Source organism: Mesoplodon mirus (genome assembly GCF_964341445.2).
Source record: "Mesoplodon mirus genome assembly, chromosome: 12".
NCBI lineage: Eukaryota > Metazoa > Chordata > Mammalia > Artiodactyla > Ziphiidae > Mesoplodon > Mesoplodon mirus.
The window spans coordinates 17968923-17986687 of NC_138988.1; the positions used below are offsets into that span (position 1 = coordinate 17968923).

General features: G+C 39.3%; 1 protein-coding gene across 1 annotated transcript in view; it reads right to left on the reverse strand.

Annotated features, from left to right (window-relative positions):
* GXYLT2 (glucoside xylosyltransferase 2) overlaps positions 1 to 17765 on the reverse strand; it is an 83374-nt gene that overhangs the window by 37048 nt on the left and 28561 nt on the right. The gene's annotated exons all lie outside the window — the stretch shown is intronic.

Here is a 17765-nt window from a genome sequence, read left to right on the forward strand (position 1 = left end):
GGAAAAAATAAAGTGAGGGAGGGGAGCAATTTTAAATACAATAGCTTCACTGAACAAGTGAGTGTGAACAAAGACATGTGTACTATTTTTATACCCATTTAACAGATAAGGATGGAAGGTTCCAGGGAATCTTCCAAAGGAGGTATTTTGAAAAATTTTGGGAATCTTTTCTACAAACACAGGAGAAAATTCTGGCATTTAGAAACTACAAGAAGCAGGGCAGAAAGACTATACTATGGGAGAAACTTGGGCTCCAATCCAGGCTCTAAGATTTATTCCAGGAAAATGATTTAACTTCCCCCAACTTCAGTATCCTCGTTAGAAAAAAATGGTACCAATCAGTACGTTCCTCAAAAAGTGAAGAGTTGATGAAATCATGAACCTGAGGATCCCAGAATGTACTAGTGTGACAGTCACTGCCTGGTCATTGACCACCAACCATTCAGATCTCTCCTTTCAGTGGTATGTCCTGAAGACCTGTCTTAAAGCCTCATTTCTCACACTGTTTTCAACTGCACCCCACAGTAAGAAATGCATTTATATCATGATACCAGTAGTACGTGCACACATAAATATATAAAACAGAAACATTCTCAAAAATATATTTGTCCTGGGCGTCCCTGGTGGCGCAGTGGTTGAGAGTCCACCTGCCGATGCAGGGGACGCGGGTTCGTGCCCCAGTCCGGGGAAATCCCACATGCCGCGGAGTGGCTGGGCCCGTGAGCCATGACCGCTGAGCCTGCGCGTCCGGAGCCTGTGCTCCGCAACGGGAGAGGCCACAACAGTGAGAGGCCCACATACCGCAAAAAAAAAAAAAAAAAAATTTGTCCTTACTATAGTAACGCATGTCCCTTATCCGATACTACTTTAGTTATTTAATTTTTTAAAGAGCTGATCATTAGCCACTAAATTGATTTCAAGAGTTACCAGTGAGTAATTTTCTAGTATTTGAGAAACACAAGGGTCGAACTGTTAACAAAGGCTTGGTAAATAATTTAATGTAGATAGACAGACAGACAGACATATGAACAAATACATAAAAAATGTCCTCAACATCTCCCACCACATTTCCCTCTCTCACCAAAAACAACCAATTCCAATTCTTTAAACTGATTCTTTGGGTATGTACCTCCACATCTCTAAATAACATGCTAAAAGAAAAACAATTCTCCGAACTCACAACTTCTGGCACCAAGTGTGTGGGGCTTTTCCCCACACCAACCAATTCGCCCACACTCCAGACACCAACTGGGTGTCCTACAATTCAATTATGACACTGACTATGTAGGGTGAAGTCCAGAAGGGTCCTGAGCCCAGGAGCTTCTGTCTCCATAAAGTTTGCACCACCCTCCCAGCTCATGGATGTGTTCACCAATCCAAAATCTCTCTGGACCTCATCGTTTACAGATTTTAATGGAGGCTTCATCACGTAGGCATGATCAATTATTAACTCCATCTCCAATCTCCCTCTCCCCTCCTAGAGGATGGGGAGTAGGGTTGAAAGTTCCAATCATGGCTTGGTCTTTCTAGTGACCGGCCCCCATCCAGAAGTCCACCAAGAGTCACCTCATTAGAAAAAAAAAGACACGCCTATTAACCAGGAAATCCCAAGGGACTAAGAAGCTCTATGTAAGATGCCTCTATCACACCCATTATTCAAGAAATTACAAGGGTTTTAGGAACTCTGTGTCAGGAACTGGGACCAGAGACCAAATATATATTTCTTCATTATGTCACATATGCCTCATCTACTGACTTCTTACCCTGGAAGAGAATTTAGCTGCAGTACTCGGGATCTTCATTGCGGCCTGCAGGCTTCTTAGTTGTGGCATGCGTGCAGGATCTAGTTCCCTGACTAGAGATCGAACCTGGGTGTCCTGCACTGGAAGCGTGGCATCTTACCCACTGGACCACCAGGGAAGTCCCGAAATTTTCTTGAATTAGTTTCACTGTTGATTTCCTATCCTTTGTGTTCTATGTTCTCTTTCCAGGGCTCCTGTTCTTTAGATGTTTGATCTATCCTCTAATTTTATAAACATTGTATTGCTATCCTCCATATCATTGGTTTTATTGTTTTTTAATTCTACTTTCTGAATAAAAACCTTTTTCTCCCAGTTCTTCTATTGATTTGTTCATTGCTACTACCACAGTTTAAATTTATGAAGTTTTTAAAATCCTCTAAATGTTTCATTTTTAAAATAGAATCCTAGGCTTCTTCATGTAATACCTTCTTTTATTTCTCTGAGAATACTGATGATAATTTTTTTTAGAAGTTTCATTCATCCTTCATAGATGGTCTTCCTCTATGTGGATGTTTTTTGTCTTGACCTCTGTCTTTCCTAGTAGAGTGTTTCTCCAAATATCTAGTGATTTCTGGATTTCCATTAAGATTTAAGAGGAGTTTGGAGGTATGTGGAGGGAACTTGTCAGCTGTACGCTTCAGTGTAGGAAGCTCTGGCTGGGCCACTTTAATGGGGAAACTCCTGATGTCAGTGTCCTTAAATCCCCAAAGATATTTCTTCCAAATCCCTGTTTGGAAGACATAATTTTCCTTGCGAGGTTCTGAGAGCTATATGGGAAGAAAGGTCTGTGGTCTCAGCATTCATATTTAAGTTTTAGATTGAACCTCGTGTTTCAACATGATGCCCACCACTGTGCCTGGATTCTTATAGTCCAGAAATAATCTATTTTATCTTCTCTAGAAACGGGACCGCCAATCTTTTGCCCAGGGAAAGAGAGAGGCAGAATCCCAGTTACATGATATAAAATTGGCAATCTGGGGGTCTTAAGCGTTTCTCAAAGAATCTTGCAATGAAACCACTGATTTTAGGAATATTTTCACCGCCAATTCCAGCTGATGCCACCAGTTCACTGGCCTTTTGGGATTGTGTCATGTTAGTCATTTGCTCCTGGGCTTTCTCCATTGCTGGTTAATGATACAGATGTCTCAAGCAGACTAAGTTGGCTACCACCAACTTAGTGGCAAAATCTATTTCAAGCTTTAATTGCCTCCTTTTCTGTACTTTTTTTTTTTGCGGTACGCGGGCCTCTCACTGCTGTGGCCTCTCCCGTTGTGGAGCACAGGCTCCGGACGCACAGGTTCAACGGCCATGGCTCACGGACCCAGCCGCTCCGCGGCATGTGGGATCTTCCCGGACCGGGGCACGAACCCATGTCCCCTGCATCGGCAGGTGAACTCCCAACCACCGCGCCACCAGGGAAGCCCCCTCTTCTATACTTTTTATCCTAGAATAAAAGGTTTATGCTACTTAAAAAATTAATTATCCATTTTAGTATAGTTTGGGGAAATAATGAATATAAATCAAATGTTTTGCTTGCAGTCTCTAATCAGACACAAGCCTAGTGTGCTAAACTTCTTTTCCATTCTGAGAGTCCCTGACATCCTTCCAATCAAGTCCTCTTCTGATTAACTCAGCCTAAGTCAATTATAATTGCTTGCAATCAAAGAATTATGTAACAGTAGGTAATCAACAAATATTAGTCATGATTCTTATACTATGCTTCATAACAAACATGGTAATTCCAGAATTACTAAGATGGTAATCATGTTGGTCAAAAAGACTACAATGTGTCTGATATCAAAATAGGAGCATCCTCTGCTGGGGCATGTTGTAATTGTTCTGTGTTGGTTATGGCTTGGCCAAATAGACTGAAAAAAAATTTGCTATTGTTAAGCAAGATAAGGTCCTTTGGGGAAAACAGTTAACGATCTCAGTAGTTTGATGCTACTTATCAGTACTCATAAAAACAGCAATAATAATAATAATTACAAATAACACTTATTATGTGCTGTGCGTTATTCCTAAGGGTGTTACATTTATTAACTAATTTAAGTGTTCACCACACTATGAGTTAGTAATATTCTTATTCCCATTTTACAGATAAGTAAATTGAGGCAAAGAAAAGTTACTTCTATCTATATATATATAAACGTTATATCTACCCTCTCTCCTGTGGAAAAACTGAATCCACGTGGTTCAGATGCAATTGGTCCCTGTCGTCCAAAGGAGAGAATGTGACTTAAGTTGGGCTAATCAGAGTATCCTATTTTCCTGGCCATAGTAATTGTTCAGGGACAAGAACATGAACCATGAGGGGCCAATCAAAATATACACCACGATTTTTATGATAGAGTTATTAGGGACCATGCTTTTATCCTCTCTTAATAGCTTTATTGAAACATAATTTACACATCAGAGAATTCACCCATTCATAGTAAACAATTCAGTGGTTTTTAGTATATTCACAGAGTTGTGCAACCACCATCAGAATCTAAATTTAGAGCATCTTCAGCACCTCAAAAAGAAATTCTGTACCCATTAGCAGTCACTCCCCATTTCCCCCAGCCTGATTAGCCCTAGCCAAGTACTAATCTACTTTCTGTTTTTCTTTTCTTTTTTAAAACATCTTTATTGGAGTATAATTGCTTTACAATGGTGTGTTAGTTTCTGCTTTATAACAAAGTGAATCAGCTATACATATACATATATCCCCATATCCCCTCCCTCTTGTGTCTCCCTCCCACCCTCCCTATTCCACCCCTCTAGGTGGTCACAAAGCACCAAGCTGATCTCCCTGTGCTATGCAGCTGCTTCCCACTAGCTACCTATTTTACTTTTGGTAGTGTATATATGTCCATGCCACTCTCTCACTTCGTCCCAGCTTACCATTACCCCTCCCCGTGTCCTCAAGTCCATTCTCTATGTCTGTGTCTTCATTCCTGTCCTGCCCCTAGGTTCTTCAGAACCTTTTTTTTTTTAAGATTCCATATATATGTGTTAGCATACAGTATTTATTTTTCTCTTTCTGACTTACTTCACTCTGTATGACGTTCTCTAGGTCCATCCACCTCACTACAAATAACTCAATTTCGTTTTATTTTTATGGCTGAGTAATATTCCACTGTATATATGTGCCACATCTTCTTTATCCATTCATCTGTTGATGGACACTTAGGTTGCTTCCATGTCCAGGCTACTGTAAATAGAACTGCAATGAACACTGTGGTACCTGACTCTTTTTGAGTTATGGTTTTCTCAGGGTATACACCCAGTAGTGGGATTGCTGGGCCGTATGATAGTTCTGTTTGTAGTTTTTTAAGGAACCTCCATACTGTTCTCCATAGTGGCTGTATCAATTTACATTCCCACCAACAGTGCAAGAGTGTTCCCTTTTCTCCACACCCTCTCCAGCTTTTATTGTTTGTAGATTTTTTGATGATGGCCATTCTGACCAGTGTGAGATGGTATCTCATTGTAGTTTTGATTTGCATTTCTCTAATGATTAGTGATGTTGAGCATCCTTTCATGTGTTTGTTGGCTATCTGTATATCTTCTTTGGAGAAATGTCTATTTAGGTCTTCTGCCCATTTTTGGATTGTGTTGTTTGTTTTTTTTTTGATACTGAGCTGCATGAGCTGCTTGTAAATTTTGTAGATTAATCCTTTGTCAATTGCTTTGTTTGCAAATATTTTCTCCCATTCTGAGGGTTGTCTTTTCGTCTTGTTTATGGTTTCCTTTGCTGTGCAAAAGCTTTTAAGTTTCATTAGGTCCCATTTGTTTATTTCTGTTTTTATTTCCATTTCTCTAGGAGGTGGGTCAAAAAGGATCTTGCTGTGATGTATGTCATACAGTGTTCTGCCTATGTTTTCCTCTAAGAGTTTGATAGTGTCTGGCCTTACATTTAGGTCATTAATCCATTTTGAGTTTATTTTTGTGTATGGTGTTAGGGAGTGTTCTAATTTCATTCTTTTACATGTAGCTGTCCAGTTTTCCCAGCACCACTTATTGAAGAGGCTGTCTTTTCTCCATTGTTAATCTACTTTCTATCTCTATAAATAGATTTGCCTATTTAGGAGATTTCATATAAATAAGATCATAGAAAATGTGTCCTTTTTTGAATGGCTCCTTTCACTTTGCATAATGTTTTCAAAGCACACCCAATGTTGTAGCTTGCATCAGTACTTCATTCCTATTTACAGCAAAATATGACTCCATTGTATGAATATACTACATTTTATTCATCCAGTCAACAGCTGATGGATGTTCGGGTTGCTTCCATCTTTTGGCTCTTATGAATCATGTTGCTATGAATATTTGTGTACATGTGTTTTCATTTCTCTTCATTGTCTAGGAGTAGACTTGCTGGGTCATATGGTAACTCTACGTTTAATCTTTTGGGGAAGTGGCAGACTGTTTTCCAAAGCAGCCACACCATTTTACATTCCTACCAGTAGTGCATGAGGGTTCCAATTTTTCCACATCCTTGCCAACACTTGTTACTATGTCTTTTTGTTTAAAGTCATCCTAGTAGTGTGAAGTGGCACCTCATTGCATTTTTTAAAATTAATTAACTTATTTATTTATTTTTGGCTGCGTTGGGTCTTTGTTGCTGCGCACGGGTTTTCTCTAGTTGCGGCGAGTGGGGCTACTCTTTGTTGCGGTGCGCGGGCTTCTCATTGCAGTGGCTTCTCTTGTTGCGGAGCATGGGTTCTAGGCGTGTGGTCTTCAGTAGTTGTGGCACGCGGGCTCAGTAGTTTTGGCTCATGGGCTCTAGAGAGCAGGCTCAGTAGTTGTGGCTCACAGGCTTAGTTGCTCCGCGTCATGTGGGATCTTCCCGGACCAGGGCTTGAACCCATGTCCCCTGCATTGGCAGGCGGACTCTCAACCACTGCGCCACCAGGGAAGCCCCTCAATGTGGTTTTGATTGCATTTCCCTGATGACTAATGATATTGAGCATCTTTTCACATGTGTATTGCCCATTTTTGAACCTTCTTTGGAGACCTGTCTATTCAGATCCTTTGCCTATTTTTAGTTGGGTCATTTGTCTTTGATTACTGAGTTGTAAGAGTTCTTTGTATATTCTAGAGAAAAGTATTTTATCAGATATATGATATGTGAATATTTTCTCCTATTCTGTAGATATCTTTTTGCTTTCTTGATGGTGCTCTCTGAAGCACAAAAGTTTTCAATTTTGTTGTAGTCCAAATTATCTAGTTTTTCTTTTATTGCTTGTGCTTTTGGTATCACATCTAAGAAACCACTGTCTAATCCAAGGTCTTGAAGATTTACTCCTATATTCTCTTCTAAGACTTTTATATTTTCAGCTCTTATATTAGGTCTTTGATCCATTTGAATTAAATTTTACATATAGTATAAGGTACAGAATATAACTTCATTCTTTTGAATGTGGATATCCGGTTCTTCCAACACCATCTGTTGAAAAGATTACTCTTTCCCCAACTGAATTGCCTGGGAACCTTCGTCTAAAGTAAATGGACTGTGAATATGAGGGTTTATTTCTGGACTCTCAAATCTCTTCCCCTGATCTATACCTCTACCTTTATGCCAGTACTACACTGGCATAGTTACTGTACTTTTGTTGTAAATTTTGAAATCAGGAAGTGAGAGTCTTCCAAGTTCGTTCTTCTTTTTCAAGATTGTTTTGGATATTTTGGGTGTCTTGAATTTTTAAAAAAACTTTATATATATATATTTAGCAGTTTTAGGTTCACAACAAAATTGAGAGGAAGGTACAGAGATTTCCCATACACGCCCTGCCTCCACACAAGCATAGGCTCCCCTATTATCAACGTCACTCACCAGAGTGGTATATTTGTTACTAGGGATGAATCTATAGTGACTCATCATAATCACCCAAAGTCCATAGTTTACATTTGGGTTCACTCTTGGTGTTATACATTTTATGGGTTTGGACAAATGTATAATGACATATATTCATCATTATAATATCATATAGCATATTATCACTGCCTTAAAAATCCTCTGAGCACCACATATTCATCCATTCCCCCTCTCCAAACCCCAGGCAAACACTTTTTACTGTCTCCATAGGTTTGCCTTTTCCAGAATGTCATATAGTTGGAATCATATAGTATTTGGTCTTTTCAAATTGGCTTCTTTCACTTAGTAACATGCATTTAAGGTTCCTCTGTGACTTTTTATGGTTTGCTAGCTCATTTCATTTTAGCACTGAATAATATTCCACTGTCTGCATGCACCACACTTTATTTATCCATTTACCTCATGAGGGATATCTTGGTTGCTTCCAAGTTTTTACAATTATAAATAAAGCTGCTATAAAGATCCAAGTGCAGGTAGACATAAATTTTCAGCTCCTTTGGGTAAATACCAGTGAGCACTACTGCTGGGTCATATGGTAAGCACAGATTTAGTTTTGTAAGAAACTGCCAAACTGTCTTCCAAAGAGGCTGTACCATTTTGCATTCCCACTAGCAATGTATGATAATGCCTCTTGGTCCACATCCTTGATAGCATTTGGTGTTGTCAGTATTCCAGATTTGGGTCATTCTGATAAGTATGCAGTGGTATCTCACTGTTGTTTTAATTTGTATTTCTCTGATGACATATGATGCGGAGCACATTTTCATATGCTTATTTGCCACCTGTGTATCTTCTTTGATGAGGCATCTGTTAAGGTCTTTTGCCCATTTTAAAATCAGGTTATCTATACTCTTGTTGTTGAGTTTTAAGACTTCTTTGTGTACTTTAGGTAACGGTCCTTTATCAGGTGTGTCTTTTGCAAATATTTTGACCCAGTCTGTAGCCTGTCTTCTCATTCTCTTGATATTGTCCTTCACAGAGCAGAAGTTTTTAATTATAATGAAGTCTAGTTTATCTAGTTATTATTTCTTTCATGGATTGTGTCCTTACTGTTGTCAAAGACATCACCGGGCTTCCCTGGTGGCGCAGTGGTTAAGAGTCCGCCTGCCGATGCAGGGGACACGGGTTTGTGCCCCGGTCTGGGAAGATCCCACATGCCGCGGAGCGGCTGGGTCCGTGCGCCATGGCCGCTGAGCCTGCGCATCCAGAGCCTGTGCTCCGCAACGGGAGAGGCCACAGCAGTGAGAAGCCCGCGTACTGCAAAAAAAAAAAAAAAAAAAAAAAAAGACATCATCATACCCAAGGTCATTTAGGTTTTCTCCTATGCTATCTTGTAAGAGTTTTATAGTTTTGCACTTTACATCTACATGATCCATTTTGAGTTAATTTTTGTAGTGTGTAAGGTGTGTGTCTATATTCGTTATTTTGTATGTGGTCGTCCAATTGTTCCAGCACCATTTGTTGAAGAGACTATCTTTGCTCCATTGTATTGCCTTTGCGCCTTTGTCAAAGATCAATTGACTATATTTATGGGGGTCTATTACTGGACTCTCTATCCTGTTCCATTGATCTATTTAAGGTTCTATTTCTATGAACTGGTATAACATCTTTCTTAAATGTTTGGTAGAATTCACCAGCAAACCCATTTGGGCATGGCGCTTCCTATTTGGAAGGTTATTAATTATTGATTCAGTTTCTTTAATAGATATAGGACTATTAAGAACATCTGTTTCCTCTTGGGTGAGTTTTGACAGATTGCGTCTTTCAAGGAATTGGTCCATTTCATTTAGGTTATTAAATTTGTGGTCATAAGAGTTGTTCATAGCATGTTTTAAATTGTGCTTTTAATGTCCATTAGAAAGAATCTGTAGTAATGCCCCTTTTTCATTTCTGATATTAGTAATTTGTGTCATTTCTTTTATTTATAACTTCGCTAGAGGCTTATTGACTTTATAGATCCTTGAATTTCCATATAAATTTTAGGACTAGCTTGTCAATTTCTGCAAGTTTACTGAGGCTTTTATATGGCCTAACATATGGTCAATCCTGGAGAATGCTCCATATGCACTCAGACGGATGTGTGTTCTGCTGGTATTGGGTGGACTGTCCTACAGAGGTCTGTTGGTCCAGCTGGTTTATAATGTTGTTCAAGTCTTCTATTCCCTTGTTGATGCTCTGACTACTGCTTAATCCATTATTGAACGTGAGGCACTGAAATCTCCTACTCTGACTGGTGGATTACCTATTTCCCCCTCTAATTCTGTCAGCTTTTGCTTCAAGTATTCTGGGGGCTCTTTTGTTAGGTGCATGAATGTTTACAACTGTTGTATTTTCTCTGTGGACTAACACATTTATCATTGTAACACGTTTCTGGTTTTCTCTAATCATGTTGCCTTTTATATTCGATTGTATCTGATACTAGTATAGCCACTACTATAGCTTTCTTGTGGTTGCTGTTTGATTGACGTATCTTTTTCCATCCTTTTGCTTCCAACCTATTTGTATTTTGAATCTAAGGTATGTCTCCTGTAAACAGCACACAGTTGGATTGTATTCTTTATCATCTATCTCTGGCAATTGCTTTCTTTTGATTGGAATTTTACCCATTCTTATTTAATGTTATTATAGATATAGTTGAGTTTCTGTCTGCTATTTTGCTTTTTGTTTGCAATATCGCATGTCTTTTTTATTCTTGTAGACTTCTTTTAACTGCTTTCTTCTGCACTGAGTATTTTCTAACGTAGCATTTTTTTTTTTTTTTTTTTTCCGTACGCGGGCCTCTCACTGTTGTGGCCTCTCCCGTTGCGGAGCACAGGCTCCGGATGCGCAGGCTCAGCGGCCATGGCTCACGGGCCCAGCCGCTCCGCGGCATATGGGATCCTCCCAGACCGGGGCACGAACCCGTATCCCCTGCATCGGCAGGCGGACTCTCAACCACTGCGCCACCAGGGAGGCCCACTAACGTAGCATTTTAATACATTTTTTCACCATATTTTTTGAGATATTTCCTTGGCGGTTGCCCTGGAGATTAACCTATATATATCTTATCAGAATACACTTCAGATTTATACTAACTTCATTCCAGTGAGATATACAAATGTTAGTCATACATAATTCTATTCCCTCTTCTCCATTTTACGACATTGTTGTACATATTACATCTATACTGTTACAAACCCAACAGTATAATTGTTACTTCTTACAATTTTATGTGTTTAAAGAAGCTGAGAGAGGAAGAAGAGCAAGTATATATTTATGGAGTTTGTTACATTAACTTTTTCATATGCCATTTTTAATTTTCTTCATTTGTTCCTGTGGATTCAAGTTACTATCTGGTGTCATTTTCTTATTCCATACAATTTTTCCTCCATTCCAACCTCCTTTGTGCTATTATATATATATATATTATATTATATATTTATTTATATTTATATATTTATACTTATATTACATTTCTATGGTACAGGCTCAACACATGATTGTTATATACATAATGTTTTATACAATTGTTTTTAAAATCAATCCAGAGAATAAAGGGTAAAATATACTCACTTATATTGCCTTTTGCATTAATGCCTTTATTGGTGCTCTTTTTTTTTTTTTTAATGTGAGTTTTGAATCACTGCCTGGAGTCACTTGCTTTCAGCCTGAAGAACTTCCTTTATTCTTGTGATTCTGCTGTAAATGAATTATCTCAGATTTTGTTTATCTGGGAGTGACTTTATTTCACCTTCATTTAAAAAATTATTTTGCTGGATATAAGATTTTTGGTTGACAGTTCCCCCTACTTTTTGGCACTTCAAGTAATGTTATCTCATAGCCTTATGGCATCCACAGTTTCTAATGAGAAGTCAGCAAATAATCTCATTGGAGTTCCCTTACATGTGACAAGTTATTTTTCTCTTGCTGCTTATAAGATTTTGTCTTTGTCTTTCAGGACTTTTACTATGATTTATCTGTGTGTGGATCTCTTTGAGTTTATCTTACTTGGAGTTAATTGATTTCTGATGTGTAGATTGTTTTTCATCAAATTTGCAAGTTTTCAACCATTATTTCTTCAAAAAAATTTTTTTTCTATTCCTTTCTCTCTCTCCTCTCCTTCTGGTGCTCTCATCATACATGTCCTGGTGGATCTGATGGTGTTTCACATCTCTGAGTCTCTGTTCAATTTTATTTGTTATTTTTCTCTGTTCTTCAGATTGTATAATCTTTATTGATTATCTTCAAGTTTACTGATTCTTTCTACTTTAAGTTCAAATCAATAGTGAGACCCTCTAATGATTTTTTTCACTTCAGTTATTTTACCTTTCAACTCCACAACTTCCATGTGGCTCTTTTTTTAAAAAATAATTTAAATTTCTTTATTGATAGTCTCAATTTTATGAAACATTGTCATCACATCTTACGTTACTTCTTTAAGCACAGGTTCCTTTTGTTGCTTGAATATATTTATAATGGCTGTCTTGAAGTCTTTTTCTACTAAATCTGACAGCTGGGTCCTCTCACCAGGCAGTTTCTGCTGCCTGCATTTTTCCCTGTGAATGAATCACACTTTCCTGTTTATTTGCCTGCCTCATATTTTTTTGTTGAAAAAAATTTAGACCATATTTTTAGCATGTTAATATATTTTAGCATGATAATACATTTTAGGATGTTTAAGCAACTCTGGATAACTCTCCCCTGCCCACCTCATGCCCCAACTCAATATACAGGGCTTGTTCATGTTGTTTGCTTGTTTATTTGTTTAGTATCTTGACTGGACTATTTCAGTGAAGTCCACTTTATCCACTGTGTGAAACCTATGATGTTTTTCCTCAGTGGGTGCAGCCTTGTGAATGCCCACAGTTACCCAGGATGACAGTGGTTTTATCAGGGCTCTCTCTGATTGACTCTTCTTCTAATCATCCTCTTAGGCTGTGCATCTCTGTTGGTATTACACCCAGCTATTAGCCTTCACTAATTGCCAGCTGATTGCTCTACTGTTTTTGACAACGGCCTGAGCACAAGTTGATCCTGCAGCATGATCCATTAAATTCTGGCCCATTTGCAGGGATAGTTTTTGAGATTGGTCTTTGAACTTTGTTCTGACACCAGGAGGGCGCTTTTTATTTGTCTCTTTCCCTGGTTCTCCCTTGTAAACCACCTAGCCTATCGTTTAGCTTGTTGCTCTCATGAAGCTTTCTCTTAATGAACAGAGCCTCTGAACCCTTGGACATACTTACCTGAAATTTAAGCTCTGTTAGACATAGCTGGTAGAGATGAGAAATGCTGATGACCTGCCCCTGCCAAGGAAATACCATATCCCTCAACTGGGAGCTGGGAGGATCCCTGTGTTCTTGACTGAATTGTCTAGAGTTGGGTTTCCACCACCCAGAGCTAGAAGGGGAGAGGGAGGGAGTGGGTCATGATTCAAGTGTCACAGACTCTTGCTCTTTCTTATTAAGTGTTAGTAGATTTTCTTGAGTAAGAAATCTGTTTCTTAATGCGCTTAGGTCCTTAGGACAATTTCCAAAGACTCTAGATAGTTGTTTTAAAAATAATGTTCACAGTTATGCTTGTTTCACTGGGGAACAATTTCCAGAGCTCTCATGCCACCATTTCAGATGTCACCACCCTGCCAGGCTCTTTTTCTGCTGCAGTAGCTAAGCTTTAGAATTTGTCTCTCAGGCTGCTTCAAGTAACTATCATTCTCACAGAGTGAGCCCTGCAAGGGATGGGGAGAGAGACAGACAGAGCCCTGGTGACATTATAGGAGTCTTGGGATCTAGCTGTGCTTGAGATTAGCCCTCTGATCTGGACTCCACAGTCAGATAAGTGAATAAATTGCCTTCTTTGCTTAGCTAGTTGAAATTGAGTTCCTCTCACATGTAACCAAGAGTTGTAATTAATACCCTGAATGTCAAACTTTTAATAATGTGTGAGTAAATGATAAGTACTGTGGAAAGCTTGTTCAACAAAATTAGTATCTAGGGTCATTTTCATGTGATATTTAGGTAGTTAATCTCATCCTGATAATTTATGGCCTCTGAGTGCTTGAAGAAATATATAGACATCATTTATGGTGATTCTAATTGATGTTCCTCTTAATAAGGATTTTTAATACATTCCTATTTGTCTGTCAATATTTGTTGCTACCCAAAGGGTTGTTTCCAAGGAAGTCTCAATGTTAATTGCTAATTCTGAGGTATAATATTAATAATAATACAGAAGCCTAACCTTAGTTATAAAAAGTTCTAATAAGTCAGGTAAACCTCTCTTTTCCATCGGTCTATGGCAAACTTATTAGAACATTTCTGGTAAGCATACAGTTTTCCAAATATTTGAACCAGATAAAGACCTCTTTAACAAATTAGAAGTAGAAAGAGGGAAGACTTATGTTGTTGCCCTTGATGTGATATAAAAAATCTAGGTAATTAAGATTTTTGCTTATTTGGCATGCTACGACTTTGACATATTAAAGAATAGGACAAGTTTGTTGGAAACATAAGAGTTAGAAATTCTCAGGATGTATTTATAGTTCAAGACTGTGAGCAATTTTATCCAATCTCTCTTGATAATATTCTGCCCTAACTCCTTCCTTGAATATGGATACTTATGACAAGTTTTATGAGCAAGGCATCAGACATTATTATAATCCTGGAACTTACAAAACCTGGTTAAAAAAGTCTTTCTCTGGATGATGACTGGAAGGTGCCTTAACCTACCTCATATTACCATGTTTGGTACCACTTGCCAATAAAGTCTCTGTAGATTCTGTAATCCAGTGATCTCTGGTCATATTTTAAATATCTCTAGCATCTCCAGAGGAGCACATTATTGAGAAGACAGGTCTTTATAATCAAACAGGCACAGTGTGTAACAAAATGTAGAGATCCATTATGCAATCTCACTAATTCCTATTAAATGAGGAAAAGGTGATGTGAATTCACAAAACTCAATTATTCTTATAGAATAAAGCCTTTTGGCCTTCACTAAGGAAAAAGGGAAAAGTCCTCCAAGGTCAATTTTAATTGACAGATTTGATTTATTTGTGATTGGCATATTGTTTTAAATACTTTGAGCTTCTGAATTACCTGAAAGCATAATGCAGTCTAGGGAGCTTAATCAAGTCATCTGCTGTTTACTTTGCACTAATAATGGTCCTTAGATCCACCATTCACAGAAATAGAAAAGTAAGCATCCACTGATTTAGGACTTCATAAATCTTGAATTGGTGGGATCTGAATTCCACTAATTGTACTTGAGAATCTAACAGTCTTGAGTTGCAAAGACACATGATCTGATTAGTAAAATCTTACCCGAGAAAGGGTTTCATCTATAGGTTTGTGGTAGATGGTACTCCCTCAGAAAAGAGGTAAGGATTTCCCTGGTGGTGCAGTGGTTAAGAATCCGCCTGCCAATGCAGGGGACGCGGGTTCGAGCCCTAGTCCGGGAAGATCCCACATGCCGCAGAGCAACTAAGCCCGTGCACAACTACTGAGCCTGTGCTCTAAAGCCCGTGAGCCACAACTACTGAAGCCTGTGCACCTAGAGCCCCTGCTCTGCAGCAAGAAAAGCCACCATAATGAGAAGCCTGCACACCACAACGAAGCGTAGCCCCCGCTCCCCGCAACTGGTGAAAGCTCGTGCAGCAGCAAAGACCCAACGCAGCCAAAAATAAAAATAGATAAAAATAAAAAATAAAAAATAAATTTAGATTTTAAAAAAGAAAGAAAAGAGGTACTGTGATTCTCAGTCAACTGACTCACCAGGGCTAGAATGTTTGCATTTTATTTTATTTTATTTATTTGGTTGCACCGGGTCTTAGTTGCAGCTCGCGGGCTCCTTAGTTGTGGCATGCAAACTCTTAGTTGTGGCATGCATGTGGGATCTAGTTCCCTGACCAGGGATCGAATCTGGGCCCCCTGCATTGGGAGCACGGAGTCTTAAACACTGTGCCCCCAGGGAAGTCCCTGCATTTTAGAATCTCCATCTCCTCTGCAGTGCCTCAGCAGCACACTGATCTGGTTTTACAGAGACGAATTTCAAGGAAAACATCACCTAGACTTTATTTCAAATTACCCTGAGGATCAATATATCTCACTGATGTCCAGAAACTCCATGTTTATAATCTTCTGTTATGATATACAACTCAGGGAAGGTAAATGTCCTGTCAACTGCAATCTCTCTTTATTATTTTTAAGGAGGGCTAATTTCCATTATCAAAAGCAGATAAGGAATGCCAGCACTCATTTGTCATTCAAAATGGAATAGACTTGTTTAGCTGGGGATGAATGAAAACCATCATGTGGTGGGTTTGTTTTTTTAGTAGTGGCAATAAACTCACAATTCAAGGTCAGGGAAAATTCAAATGTGTTCTACTGGGTTGTTACTATTTTTTTGCAATTTTCCAAAAATAACTTGGGATTTCTAATATTTTTTCCCCTAAAACAGAGATAAGAAGCAGAAGCCTGAGATTTTCTCTCATCTTCTCAAATAGTAGTTAGTTTTCATTTCACCAGTCTGGAGATTTTGGTTCTGATTTGGGGAAGTCTTTTCTTACTCACATTTTTTTTTGTGGTACTTGGGCCTCTCACTGCTGCGGCCTCTCCCGCTGTGGAGCACAGGCTCCGGACGCGCAGGCTCAGCGGCCATGGCTCACGGGCCCAGCCGCTCCGCGGCACAAGGGATCCTCCTGGACCGGGGCACGAACCCGCGTCCCCTGCATTGGCAGGCGGACCCTCAACCAGTGCACCACCAGGGAAGCCCCTTACTCCCATTTTTATGCAATGAATCCCATCTCACAACCTGTATAAAAGGCTGTGGCATGTGAAAAAATAAGTCATTTAGTAGTGAGTGGGCTTGTGCAGCAAATCAGCACCAAGAGTACAGCCAGGCCTTGTTTTTTTCACAGGTTCTGTACAGGAAATGCTAAAGCTGCCATTTGCCATTTGGGATTTCAGACCAACAGATGGTAAGACCTCCCTGTGTGGGTGTTTCCCAGGCACCTCGAAATCAAAATATGACCCAAATTAAAGTCATCTTCTCCCTTACAAATAATGGTCTTTCTTTAGCCTTTTCCATCTCTAAATAGCACTGCCATCCATTTTGTAGGCTGAACTATCAGAAATTGTCTTTTTTGTAGGTCATAAATAGCTGAATACTGGCAATTTCAAACAGATGAACCTTCATAGCTGTTCAGGTCAGAAACCTGGGTGAAATCTTTATCACCTCCTCTCCCCTTCAACTCCCACAGCCAGCCAGTCACGGGGACTGGTAATTCTATTTCTCAGGTACGGTCTGCATCCATCTCTAAGGCAACCGCCATAGCCGAAGTCAGTATTAATTGGCCTCAGCAATTCCACTGTCCACACTGCAATGAACCGGTGAGTCCTCTGTATTACCCAAGTCAGATCATCTCACTTTCGTGCTAAGAATTGTTCAATGGCGCCTCACTGCCCTTAACGCAAAGACCACACTCCAACATCGCTTATAGAGTCTGCAAGCTCCAGCCCCTGCTGACCTCTTCTATCCTACCATGTTCTATTTTCTGGTTACTGGACCTTCTATCTTCTCAAACATGTTCCTGTCCACTTTTGCAGTAGGGCCCCTTTGTACCTACTATTCCATTTGCCTGGAACTCTTTTCTCTCATTACCCACCCCAGGCCCTAGTCTCTCAGTGACCCCCTACTACTCCTTCTTTCACATCTCAGCATAAAAGCCATTCCTCGAGAGAACCTTCTAGACATCCCCCAGACCAGAGTGGAACCCCATGTTACATACATCCATGAGACTGTTCTCCACCTCAGCATGGATCACATTTCTAATTACCTGTTCAACGCCTTGCTAGACTCAAACTCCAAGGAGGCAAGACCAATAGATAACTAATAAGGACCTACTGTGTAGCACAGGGAACTCTACTCTATATTCTGTAATGACCTATATGGGAAAAGAAACTAAAAAAAAAGTGGATATATGTATATGTATAACTGATTCACTTTGCTGTACAGCAGAAAGTAACACAACATTGTACATCAACTATACTCCAGTAAAAAAAAAAAAAAGACCACAACTGTCTTGCTCACCACCATATTGACATCACTAAGCCAGGGCTTCGCAC